At 49.8% G+C, this 13,406-nt stretch overlaps 1 protein-coding gene across 4 annotated transcripts in view; it reads left to right on the plus strand.

Annotated features, from left to right (window-relative positions):
• The first annotated feature begins 6,012 nt into the window (after positions 1-6,012).
• Mbp (myelin basic protein) overlaps positions 6,013-13,406 on the plus strand; it is a 108,849-nt gene continuing 101,455 nt past the window's right edge. For all 4 annotated transcript variants that reach the window (XM_029546893.1, XM_029546895.1, XM_029546894.1 and 1 more), the window contains exon 1: positions 6,013-6,290. The gene's annotated coding sequence lies outside the window, so the exon portion shown is untranslated. The remainder of the gene's footprint in view (positions 6,291-13,406) is intronic.

The following is a 13,406-nucleotide window of genomic DNA, read 5'->3' on the forward strand; positions in this document are numbered from 1 at the left end:
CTTCATATTGTAACTTGTTATGCTATGTTCGGTTGATATCCCTCAGAGGCCTGCTCTTTTCTGAAGGGAAATGGAGGAGATCAGATCTGGGAAAGGGGGAAGTGAGTGGGTGGGAACTGGGGGGGGGGGGGGGGGGGAACTGTGGTAGAGGTGTATTATATGAGAGAATAAAAGAAAAAATATGGGAAAGGGAAGACAGCTTTTGCACAACACCGATCACATTGTGTTGCCATGGAGACAAGGTCACACCTTACTCATTGTGTGGCTATTGCTACATTTTACTTATTTTAGTAACTTTGTGGTCAGAGAGTCTAGTTTCTTAACCCAGGTTGAATCTTCTGCTTGTCATACAACCAGCTTTATATATGAACATTCATTCCCTAGAAACAGAAATATCATGCAGACCAGCTAAACCATATCCGTGTGTTCTTCACTGTCACCAGATCCTTTGGGGAGGGGGTGACATAGATAGAGGCAAAAACTCTCAAGGTCCTTGACTTGGGGTGTAGTTCAGTTGTGGAGCTCTTGCCTAGCAGAAGTGTGGCCTAGACATCTTCCCTGGCACTCTGGGCATCCATGCTCACACACATTCTACTGGGTACCGTTTGACCTGCATAATCTAGCTGTGTGCTTATAATTAGTGTCGCGGTATTTTATTAAATGCACCCATGTAACCTGGACCCTGTTTTCTGAACACCATATGACCTCATCCTTTTTCCCTTGGAGAAATGAGACTGAAAGTTCGACCCAAGAAGATTCTTGTGAACTTGTGGACATGGAGAAACCCACCTCATTCCCAAATCGGTTTTCTGCCCTGCACCTTGTCCCCAGTGACCCACTCTCCTCCAAACTGCTGGTACAATCTGCTTCGTCCTTCAGTGTGACATAAGTGGCCTGAATTGACACACCTGTCCTCTAGGGGGCGCCTGAACCCAAAAGGTTGGGTTTCCTGTCGCTGTAACTTGGGTAATATTTCCACTGCCAGCCTGGAGTTCTTCTGATACTCGATCTGTTTGTAAACGATATGGATAACTGCCAGGCAAATGAGCAAGCCTCGCCACCGCTCCACAGTCACATGGCCTGGGCTGTGGAAAGAGCCGAGACACGTGGTAAGGAAGCAATTGTCTCTACACTGCAAACGGAGAGCCTGTGGCTCAGAGAGGAGCAGACGCTCCCTTGCCACACAGTCACACAGCTACCCTGCCGTGGCTCACAAAGATGAAGCTGTCCCCAGATGCACAGATAAGACAGAGAACATCAGGCCAGGAAGGCAAGAGTCCCTTATTCAAGCAGGTTGCTGTTAGTTCCACAGAGTCTAAATGGATTTAGAAGATGTAATGGGTGGGTTAGCTGTCCTTCCCTAATGTTAGCATTTTGTCTAAACTCCACCCTACAGTTACCTGGCAACAGTCAGGTGTGCCTGACCCACTATAAAGGGCCTGCTTGCTCCTCCTCCCTCTCTTGCTCTATTGCTCTCTTGCTTCTCTCTTGCCCTCTTGGGCTCCTCCTTTCTCCCCTCCCTTCCCCCTCTCTCCATGTGGCCATGACCAGCCTCTACTTCTCTGACTCTACTGCCCTCTTAACTCCCCTCCCTATGCCCTGAATAAACTCTATTCTATACTATACCTTAGTGTGACTGGTCCCTCAGGGGGAAGGGATGCCTTGGCATGGGCCGGCCAAGACATTCCCTTCCCCCATACCTGACCACACCCCCAATGAGCATATTCTTTTTCTCTTTATCTTTTTATAAACACATCACCCAGTCTTCTCCAAAGGGAGGCAAGAGCTTCTCTAGGCCTCCAGATTATGCAGGGTCACAGGGGTGACCCTTCTCTGGTGCTGAATTAAAGACAAGGATAGTCACACACCTACACAGGACAGTCTTCTGCCAGGCATGAGATGACCAGGAGCCAATCAGGATGCCATGAGTTCAGAGCTGTCCCACCCATGTGGGATTTGGAAAGATCTTGTCTCCAGCTCCAGACCCTCCCAGGGCCACTGAGCAGGCCTGTGTGAGACCTCTGCCTGGCACTCAGGTGCTGCTCTGAACTCACTGGCTGATCCTGAGTGCGCCTTGCTGGCTCCTAAGCTCAGGCTTCTCCTCTGAGTAACAGCTTCAGTGCAGGCATGGAGTGAGTTAATTCCACAAAGTGCTAGGTCTCTGGCAGGTGTTGGCTAAGCATCTGTTGGGACATGATTGCTTTGCTGCGGTTCCCTGGGGCTTGGTGGCAGGCCGGTCCCTTTGACCTACCTGTTTCTAGCAAGCTCCCTAAGTGTTGCTGTTCCCCTTTCCTTCATCGGACCACTCCCCATGCTGTTCAGCACTCTGCTGTTCAGCACTCCTCAGCAGGCTCTCGGGACTCTGGAGCTCTGCCTGGTGGCACAGGCCTTCTCTCTAGGTGCTCACACCCTTCCCTGTTTGCCAGAGTGCTTCATGTTCCTCAAGAGAAGCAGGTGCTTCATGTTCCTCAAGAGAAGCAGGTGCCTTGTTTACATGCTTCACGAAAGCTGGTTTTTGTTGTTGCTGTTTGTTGTTGTTGATTTGTTCTGTCTTACTAAATAAGCCAGTAACTGAGTGGCAGGAATGGTGAAAAGCTTGACAATCAAGATTGACATTTAATAAACTGCTTCCTTCTCTGTGGTTATCTACACAGACCACAACAACCCCTCTTCAATATTCTGTCATCCCCCACTGTTTGGTTTAATCCTCCCACCACCTCTTCCAGCCACCTCAACACACAGCACACCCGAACTTGACGGACTGAAGAAGCAACCAATGAGCTGTGCTCACAGCCAGAGGCTTGGGAGCCACAGTGAGCAGATGGCTTGCTTCTGCTCGGTGCTGTCCGAGCTCAGCTGGGAGGACTCAGAGGAGGGTGACCCCAAGGCAGACTTCCTGAAAGGCTTGTTCCCTCTCACAGCTGGCAGCATCTCACGCAGCTGTCAGACACAGGGTGTGCATGTGGTTACCCCACGGTCTGTCTGGGCTGCCTCAAACCTGGTGGCCAGGTTTCAAACATAACAGCTCTTCTGAGAAAGGACAAGGTTGGTGGCATTGCTCTGATCCAGCCCCCGACATGCAGAGCCTTTGTAGCTCAGTGGTGGAGCTTTTGTCTCAAGTGCAGAGACTTGCCTGATGATGGAAGAAAATATAAAGCCTCTATGAGGTTCAAGGGAGGAGACAGATGCTACACCCCCAAAGCCTTAGTGCCAAGTCACACAGGAAGACAACAGAGTGAGATGGGAGATGGTGTTAGGCCTACTGCAGGAAACAAATTACCATATCAACTCTAACTTAAAGTCTGCTTGTGAGTGCTAACAGGCCCAGGGGATTGTAGAGGCCCACTGAAAACCACCCTAGTTAGGTATCACACAGGAACATCTAGAAATTAAAAAAAAAAAAAAAAAAATGGAATAGTAGTTACCAACCCCCTGCAGAAAGCATGAACACAGAGACTAGTCTGTGAATTTCTATTGGTCATCGAGAGCCTTCCAGTTTTTGTTTTGTGGACAAAATTGTGAAGCTATAGTTAAATGGAAATATTGTGTGTTTTACACCTCATAAAACAATAATGGATTGATGATGGGAACTGTTTCCTCTCATCAGACACCTCTGCCCTAATCTTACAAGAAATGCAGCAACAGGGGTTCTGATGAGCCTGCACTCGGGCTGTAGACCTTTGTTTGCATCAGGTTTTCCTCAGGCTGTACTTTCTGTAAGTCACTCACCTAATTTTCTCACAGTCTGTGAACACGGCCAGTCACACTCACTTGTTCGCTAGAGCACTCAGTGAGACAACAGACCAGCCCCAAGTCCGTTCTATACTTCATGAAGACCTCAAGAAAACTGCAAATCACAATCAAAATAGAATTATAAATGTAATTCTGAAAGGAAAACCAGAAAACTCAAATATGAGCACCCTCAGAAGTATTTAGATTAATTTTCTTCTGTGTACGTGTATATGCCATATACATATCTGTGCACATATTGATATTTGCACATGGAAGCCAGAAGAGTACATCAGGCCTCCTCCTCCTCCTCCTCCTCCTCTTCCTCTTCCTCCTCCTCCTCCCACCCCCCCCTCCTCCTCCTCCTCCAATGCTTCCCACTTTTTTCCCTTGAGACCGAGTCCCACTTAACCCGAAACTCACTGTTTCGTTTTAACTAAGCTGGCTGGCCAGAGAACTCTGGAAATCCACCCATCTCCCTGTTCCCCGGGTACCTGTGATCACACCTAGCCTTGACATGATCAGGGAGGCCTGACCCTCAAACCTGCACACCCAGCATACTCTCCCCAGCCTTAATCTGCATTTTAACTTACCGTGATTCGATGCGTTTGGAGTCCCGGCTCAACAAGCACGTGCGAAGCGCGGGTCGCACACAGAAACCTATGCAGCCTGCTGAGGTGTGAGATGATGACAGACTGTGTGACTACTCTACCCTCTAGGGCCCTGAGGTTTCGTGGGAGAAGGAGGTAACTGCACTGTGCACCATGACTCTTTAAAAATAACAAAGACAACAGGAGGTTTGTCAAAAGGTGACTTTCATTTTCACCCAAAGGGCTGAATGGCAGCCATCTTGCTAGGGGTAAAAGTTGACTCCACAATGAGACTTGCTTCACTTCCCCTGGTCCTTGGGTCTTGTGCTTCTTCTTTGACCAGCAGGGCAGGAAGCTGCTAAGCCATGGGTGGCCCTTCAAATACTCAACCAATGGCCCTACTAGATAGCCTGCTCCACGCTTGCATCTTTCTCTGAAAGTCTCTATGGAGTTTGAGTATCTGGTCTCCTGTCTACACATGCATTGTATCCTCACAGACACCACGCAGGCGACATTTCATAAATCCTTTGCCAATGGTCTAACAAGGCAGCCATGCTTGCCACCCCGTGAGAATTCTGCTGTTTCTAGAAGTCAGCAGAAACCGTGGAGGGCAGGAGGGGCTTGTTCTCACTGTAGCTACGCAGTTCTCTGAAGCCCAGATTCATTGACATCGGCAGGGGAGGGAGGCTGGGACACATCTGGTTGCTGGCATGGAATTTTGATGCATGGATTTTAATGCACAGAGTTAGGGACCTAGCGTTCCAACATCCTCTGATGTCCTGGGTACCAAGGGTAACTTGAGCAGCTGCTAGCATTGGATGTCACTGTCCTGGGTGACCCTCTTGCTTAAAACAAGTTTAGTCAATCCATCTTAGGTTGGACTAGCACCTTTTTCTTGCCTTTTTATCCTTACATCCAAATCCCAGAACCTACATCCCTAAACACACACACACACACACACACACACACACACACACACACACACACACACACACACATGCTTCCCAGGTAAGGACCAGCTAGATGTATCTAGACTGCTGTGGAAATATTTGCCTTAGGAAGACTGGCAGTTGGACAGAGTCACTTGATTCTCCACCTTCCAGAGGAAGTGAAACTCCCTGGGAGTCAGCTCTGTGTCCGCCTACCCGCTGCTCACCTTTGTGTGCATGGTAGGTGTCCCCAGGTTGTCTGAATAATTCCCTGGTATGGTTTATCTCATGAAGAACTGGAGACTTAGTGTGATCCCCATCTACTAGTCCCTCCCACACACCTGGAGCCAGGCTGATGGAGTCAAAAGATCCAGGTGATAGCAAGGAACTTGTGCCCAAGAAAGCAGGTCTACACAGCGAATTCCTGAATTCCTGAACGGGGAAGCTTCCTTGCTGGAGACCGGAGCCTACTACTTTGTGACAACAGGCTTCCTAGGCCCTCCAGCCAGCACCTGTGGTCTCAGCTTCAGTTTCAGTCCCAGACCACAGCTGAGATCCACCTCAGGCCTAATCGGGGACAGGTTCCAGGGCTCAGGTTATCCCGCGGTTCTGGGCGATGCCATTTAGACCTCTCTTGCCAGGTCCTGCTCTTCAGATTCCAGAAGCAAGAAAGTCCAGAGAGCAGCGGTGCGGAGCGTAGGGCGGTGACGAGCGAAGCCCCGCCCCACCGCTCCGAGGGCTGCCCTGTCCCTGGATCCCCGCGTGTCCCCCGCCCTCTCAGTAGCGCGCCTTTACCTGCTTTCAAGCAGTGGGAGGCGGGGCGGGAGCGGGAGCGGGGTGCGCGCCGGTCCCTGGAGCAGCCACTGTCAGTCACCGCCGCTGCGCGCCAGCGAGGACGAGCCTCTGACTCAGGCGGCCTGGGCTTCACGACCCCGGAACGTAGTACCCGCGCCCCAGCGACCCCTAGCCCAGCGTTGGGTCCCATCCGCCTGGATCCCTGGCTCCTGGGCCCCTCTTGGCCTCCGAGTAACAGCTAGCACCGGTAAGTGATCATTAGCAGGGACGCGAGGGGCGGCCCTGGTGCCTTTGTCTCGGGGCCCCTGCGAGCGGGAGACCCCGGTACGGAGTCTGACTCCCAGAGAGGCGAAAGAAGGGGCGCTCGGTGAGGGCAGCAGAACTCTGTTTCCCTTCTTCTAAGCCAGGAGCGTCTGGGTCACACCTGACCAGAGGTGCAGGTGGCCCGGCAGGTGGCAGCTAGGCGACCTCCGGGACCCGACACCACGTCGACAGCCCCGATCTTTCTTAGGAAGGGTGGACGCGAGTATAGACTCAGGTCCACACCAGTGGGGACTGGAAGCCTGGGGATATACAGGGATGGTTTCCTGACAGCTCTTGGGACTCCGGGGTCGCTGAAACTCGAGAGGCCTAGGCTTGGTGAGGGGAGGTGGGGGAGGAGTTTAGGGGGGAGGAGGTGACCTCTGTCTAGAGAGACCGCCCTCAGCTACGGAGGGGGTCTGATGGGCTCTGAGGCACACTAGGGGTCCATCCAAGCCAGTGGTGCCGGCTGATCACACACCTGCTGCCCAGCGGTCGATCCCTGCCCTGCCCTTCCCCACGAGGAGAAGCAGTTTCCCTTTGAGCAGAGGGCGGCGACAGGCACTTGTACAGGCTTCCGCCTTTCGGGGACTGTCTCGGGCTCCTAGGCCCTTGGGCGCCACGCGTAGCCCCCAACCCACCTGCGGCCACCTGCTGGCACTGGCACTGAGTCCCGCTTGGCTCGATCTTCCCGCGGTAACTTGATCTCCTAGTCCTGCGGAAGCGCGGGGTCCCAGTGGCTGCGGGGGGGGGGTGCAGTCCTCGTGTTCTGCTATGGTTTGTTGTAAACTCTGGTTTTTAGGGCTTGTATGGACCTCGCGTACCCGGCTTGGGATTTTGAGGTGGTAGTCCAGCCCCCTGGTTTGGAACGCGGAGCAAAGCTTGGACGAGGATTTGGTTCTCCGAGGATCAGATCTGACTCCTGGCTGTTTGCTAGCTAGGCAGCTGCTGAGCCACGGAACATGCAAGAGTGGATCTCTGTGTTTGGGGAAACTCTTGGAACTGGGTTGTGGGAGACAAACATCAGGCAGACATCATCTCTGCCTGCACACACACACACAACTAGAACGGCTTTTTCAGAGGAAGGCAACCTTAGTGAGCTCTCATTTAAGACCTGTGGTTTGGGAGAGTCCAGCTAGCTAAGTTCAAAGGACCACCCGCTAACTACCCATGGCTCTCCCCAATAGAGCTTACCCTGCCAACACCTCTGGGGTGGGTGTGGGCACCCGGGGTCCGGGGACGAGGCCAGCCCAGGCCAGAGCACCTGAGAACCAGAGGCCTGTAGAGCGCTCTCAGACAACTGTACAGGTGCACACCAGTCCAGGTTGGGTAGCCATCCCCAGCTAGATTCTCAGAAACCCGAGAGAGAAGATATGTTTGAAAATAATCATGAACGCGAGATGCAACTCCAAGGAATTTAATGCTCTGAAACTACTGCTTTATCAACTCGAGATTTAAAAAACAAAAAACCTAGTACGCTCAAATCCATTTTGTAAATCCATTTAATGCCTGTCTAGATGTGAAGTGTTGGTTCCTTGTGGAAATGGTGTGTGTGATTTTTATTTTTATTTTTTATTTTTTAAAGAGAAAAAGATGTGTGAATACAGAAAAAGAACATAGCCCGGTCTTTCAAGGATGTTCCAATTTAGTAGACTGATTCTGGAGCACTGAAGCTCATTTTGTTTCCTCTTTGGGTTCTTTGTGATTTTAATCTTTAGGTTACATTTATTTACCTGTGTGTGTGTGTGTGTGTGTGTGTGTGTGTGTCTGTGTGTGTCTCTGTGTATGTGTCTTGTGTGTGTGTGTCTGTGTGTGTGTCTGTGTGTGTCTGTGTGTGTGTCTGTCTGTGTGTGTCTGTCTGTGTGTGTCTGTCTGTGTGTGTCTGTGTGTCTGTGTCTGTGTGTCTCTGTGTGTGTGTGTGTGTCTGTGTGTGTCTGTGTGCAGGTCAGAGGATGATTTCTAAGCTCTCTTTCCACAATGTGAGTTTGTGGGTTGCAGGGATCAAATTCAGGCCATTAACCTTGGTGGCAAGTGCTTTACCCACTGAACCATCTCACCAACCCCTCTCCAGGTTCTTTCAAACAAAGTAGGCAGCTGCCTCCCCAGTAGCAGGTGGCAGTGGCTGACCTCTCACTTAACACCAGGCTCCCCGCTGAGAGCTGTTAACTACTGCATTTACATCTAAAAGGCCTTGGGAGAGCTCCAGACCCCTTTATTACTTTAGTTACCTCTCAGGCACATGGAGACTGAAGTGCCTCTGTGAGATTGCCACCTGGCCCCATTTGACCCCTCATGGCCACTTGAAGGTGCCCCCTTCCTTTCTTCTTGAATATCCACCACTTGGAGCTAGAGAGAGGGCTCTGTGGTTAAAGACAACTTACTGCTCTCGGAGAGGATGTAGTTCAGTTCCCAGCACCCACATCAGTTGGCTCACAACTGCTTGCAACTCCAGCTCCTGGGACTCCAGCACCATCTGTGGCTCTGAGGACATCAGCACTCACAACATGCACGTACCCTCACACAGACAAACATACATGACCAAAACCAAAAATGTAAGCCCACCACTACTGAATGACCATGTCTATTAAAACATCCAGTTTCTGTCTCCAGGTGACCTGACACCCAACCCTGTTGATATCCCTTCCGTGGTTGCCATTGCTGTCATTAAAGAAGAAAAGCAGGTGACCCTGTGATTCAGCATTACATTGAAAAGCCATGGCTTTGCAGAGAGGGGCTCTTGCCAGTCCTTTGGAGTGCACTAAAGGAAGTCCGGGAGGGAACAGTAACACACTGGAAAAGTCCCTATGCCTACTGAGCAGAAAGGAAGAACTGCTAGAACATTCTCCCAGGAAGGCTCTAACTCTTTGTTGAAATCTGTACTGGGAAGACTGTAGCCAAGAAACAAAGTCAGTAAGAGAGGCATGTTAGCCATCAGTCTGATCCTTTCAGAGGCAGCGGCTCAAACACATAGGAGCCCGTTATGCTTAAGACAGACTGACGAAGAGGTAGCCGGACTCCCAGAGGCACACCCGGGCCGCTGAGCACAGGGCTTTCTTCTCTGCCTGCTTCTGCTGGCTACTCAGAATACATTGCAAGTTCTGAAGCCACCCGGACATCTCCGCACTCAGGAGATTTAAAGATGTGGTTTTGAAGGTTCTTTGGTTCTGGACTTTGTAAGCAAAACTGAGAAGCTCTGGAGGCAGTTTTATAAAATTGAGAGAGGGGGAGGAGAGAGAGAGAGAGAGAGAGAGAGAGAGAGAGAGAGAGAGAGAGAGGAAAAGAAAAGAAAGTCAATGGGCTATGATGTACCTCAGTTGGTAAAGCTCTTGCTTAGCGTGCATAAGGTCCTGGGTTTAATGCCCAGCAGCCTGTTACTCCAACACTTGGGAAATGAAGGCAGGAAGATTGGAGTTCAAGGTCAACCTCTGCCACATAGAGAGTTTCAGGCCAACGAACAACATGAGGTATGAGACCCATCTCCAATAAACATAAAATAATTTTTTTTTTTTTAAAAAAAGATGTCTGAAGAATGGAATCAACAAAGTGAGCTCAACATCTGGGACATGTAACACCAGATGTCTGACTAGATATCTCTAAGGTCTAAGAGATCAGCCCCAAAAGGATTAATAAAGTATGAAAAGAATTTCAACCCACAGCTAATCAGGGGGAAAAACTAAAACAGTGATAAGATACAGTTTCACATTCCTCATGCCAGTGAGGATTCTCAAGTCCTGACTGTGCCAAGTGTGAAGGAGGATGTGGGGAAAGGACTCGCATTATTGATTAGCCAGAGATAAACGTTTTACTGAATGACCTAGAAAAGCTGATGTTGGATATGCCCCAAAGCGGGCTCTAACTTTTGGATATCCTGAAGGGTATCCAGAATGGAGCCCCAACCCCAACCCCAACCCCAACCTTTGGAATGATGCATAAGACCATGTGTATTCAGTTGAAACAATCTGTTAAATTTTTCTGTTTGGGGATAATAGCAGCCCTATGGCGACTGCAAGACATCACATAGAGAGTTGGAGCTAGAGTGGGTGGCTGTGGCTGTAGCGCTCAGGAGGATGGTGAGTTGGCCACAACTCTCTGGGCTACATAGTGAGACTCTGTCAGAGAAGGGAGGGAGGGAGGAAGGAAGGAAGGAAGGAAGGAAGGAAGGAAGGAAGGAAGGAAGGAAGGAAGGAAGGAAGGAAGGGGAGAAGGGAAAAGAAAACAATACAGAGCTCACTCATGCAAACACCCCTCACCTTGTCTCCCCAATGATAACATCTTCCAAACTACAGCACAGAACACAACCAGGCATTTAGCCGTGACACCAACCATCAACCTTGCTCAGACTGCAGGCTCCACCAGTTTTCATACCAACATCCCTATGCCCGCCTCTGGGTCTGTGCATCTAGCTGTGTTTGTGTATCTGTGTGTCTCGTGCCTATGTCTGTGTGCTTTGTGTCTGTCAGGATATGTGTGATGTCACCATGTAAAACATCTGACTGCTAGCTAGCAATATCAGTGCCCTCTCTGCGTGGTGCCTCACGCTGTTCCACTTCCTCCGTTCCTCAGTGCAGGCTGCCAAGAGGCTGTTCCTCCATTTCTCTGGTGCTGTCATCTCTGTACAAACACATCGATGTGGCACCTCCTGGGCTCGGCATTTTTCCTCAGTTGGAGTTCCACCAGAAAACAGGTGCTTGAGCGCTCGCTCATGCGGTGGTTTATTCTGTGTTGTTGTTGTGGCCTTCGTGGTGCAGAAGCTCCGCCATCCAGCCTCCTTGAAAGAGTGCTTGGGTCCTTTCAGAATGAAGCTATTGCACGCAAAACTGCTATGAGCACCCAGTGTCTGCTTGCGTGAACGTCGTTTTCCCACCTCTGGGATCAACGCCCCAGAGTGCGGTTGCTGAAGCTCATGGTGACCTGTTTAACTTTATAAGGAGTGGGCATCTCATTCCCAGAATGCCATGACACTACATTCCACTCAGTGCTGTCTGAGAGAACGCATCTCACACACACTCAGGATTGTCACTGGTTTGGGGTTTTGTTTGCTATTCTGACATACAAATGGGACAGTCCATGGTGATTTTGACAGTGTCAGAGATCGAGTGTACGCATCTGCCGCCCACAACTCCTTCAGCAAAAAGGCTACATGATTCTGCCTCCCTCACGTTTGAATCGGATGGGTTGTTTCTATCACTGTTTCCTCTGGCTCATTCTTCTACTCTGGAGACCCTGACTTCTGGCTCCTTCCTGACAGTTACACCAGCGTTTCCTCCTCCTCAAGGGGACCGCTCAGAGAGAAAGTTGCCTCTAACCATGATGAGCATTTCGGGGAATCCCTTCTCCCTTTAGTGGTTGGCAGGTTGGGGATTTTTGCCCCTTTGTTTCTGATGTAAAGTCTTAAGGCTTATTCACCTAGCAGAGTATGGTGGCATAGTCCTTGAAGCCCAGCCCTTGGGATGCAGAAGCAAGGGGATATCTGTGGATCCCAAGCCCGCCAGAGGTACACAGTGAGACCTTGTCTCCAAACAAGCAATCAGAAAGGAAAGAGAAAACAGAAGCAGCTGGGGATTCCCTACCTGCCCCGGCCTAGAGACCCTCCCTTCTGCTTCTCTTTTTCTGTTTCCTTGGCAGTTTAGTTTCTTCTTTCACACTTGAGCCTGAGATCCATTTATAGTAACTTTTGTGTAAAGTATCAAGTTTAAGCTGAGGCTTTTTGTATTGTGCCTTTCGGGTTTAATGAAAGACTATTGGGAAACGTAAGCCAGGCTGGGTAGCTCATGGCTCTAATCCCAGCATTTAGGAGGCAGAGACAGAGATGGATCTCTCTAAGCTATAGGCTAACCTCTTCTTCATAATTAAGTTCCAGGCCAGCCAGGGCTACGCAGTGAAGCCTTGTCTTGTCTCAGAAAATAAAAGACAAACAAACAATGGAAGAAATGGTTTTTGTTTCTTTATCTTGTCTTTGGCTAGACTCTTGCCATGCTGCACTGAATAGGATTGGCAGGACTGGCCTGAGAACAGAGCATTCTGTTTCCTTTGATTCATAATTTGTATGAACAGAAAGTGTCTACCCCTTGGTTGTGCACATCCTTCTGGCTTACGTAGGGTGAGGCTCCTTGGTGCTCTCGTTCACGCTGCACAGCAGCCCTGCAAGTGTGTGGCCCACCTTTGGGAGTGCCAAGTGACAGTTTATCCTTTCAAAATTGGGGAGATGAAGCCTGTCTAGAGACTTTCCTGCGGGATTTGTTTCCCACCTGCTCTTCTGACCTGGAAACCTGAAGGTCGAGAAGTCAACACACACACACACACAAATTTGTATCATCTTCCCTCCATATCAGGGGCCATATTGTCATTCTCAACTCTGAGCATAGCCCCTGCTCTGATTACATCCCTGTCTTCTGGTGAAGAAGGGACCAGCCTGCCCGCATTGTGTTTCTTGCCTTGGGTTGTCTATAACCACCTGCACACCTTTCGCTGAAAGTTCTTATTAAGTGCATTGCCCTCAGCTTTGTCCCTGGCACATTCTTGCACAGTCCTGGAGACTGGACTGGGAATGCAGTCTTCGAATCTCTGGTCTAACTCAAAAAAAGGAAATGTACAGACATGGCCCACGTGTCTAGCTCTGTTCAGCAGGCCTGAATGATTCCACGTGCACACAAACCCGTCTCAGTGTCACTAAGACACCCTCTGTGTATCCCTACTGAGTGGAATGTTTCTAGACGTGTTGATGGAGAGACTGATAAAGTTTTATGCTAACGACGTATTTGTATTTCTGACATTCATTTCTGATCCTCTACCCATACTTAGTCATATTTCCTACCCATATGCTGCTGCTGTATCTCGTGAGGCATGCTGTGGGTAATCACATCCCTTGATTCTTCATGTGCTTGAGGTCTACGTAAAGTTGCTAGGTAAAATTACAGAGATACACTGAGGGTTTCCAACTGTACAGCAAAGACAGAGTTCCTTTATTGAAGGTCAGCTCTCTTCTGGACACCAGAGACAGTGCAGTGATCTCAGGCTGCATCGAGGGAAAGTAGATGGAGTTCTTTTTTTTTTTTTTTTTTTT

This window comes from Mus pahari, chromosome 15 (genome assembly GCF_900095145.1).
Source record: "Mus pahari chromosome 15, PAHARI_EIJ_v1.1, whole genome shotgun sequence".
In the NCBI taxonomy this organism is placed as follows: Eukaryota; Metazoa; Chordata; class Mammalia; order Rodentia; family Muridae; genus Mus; species Mus pahari.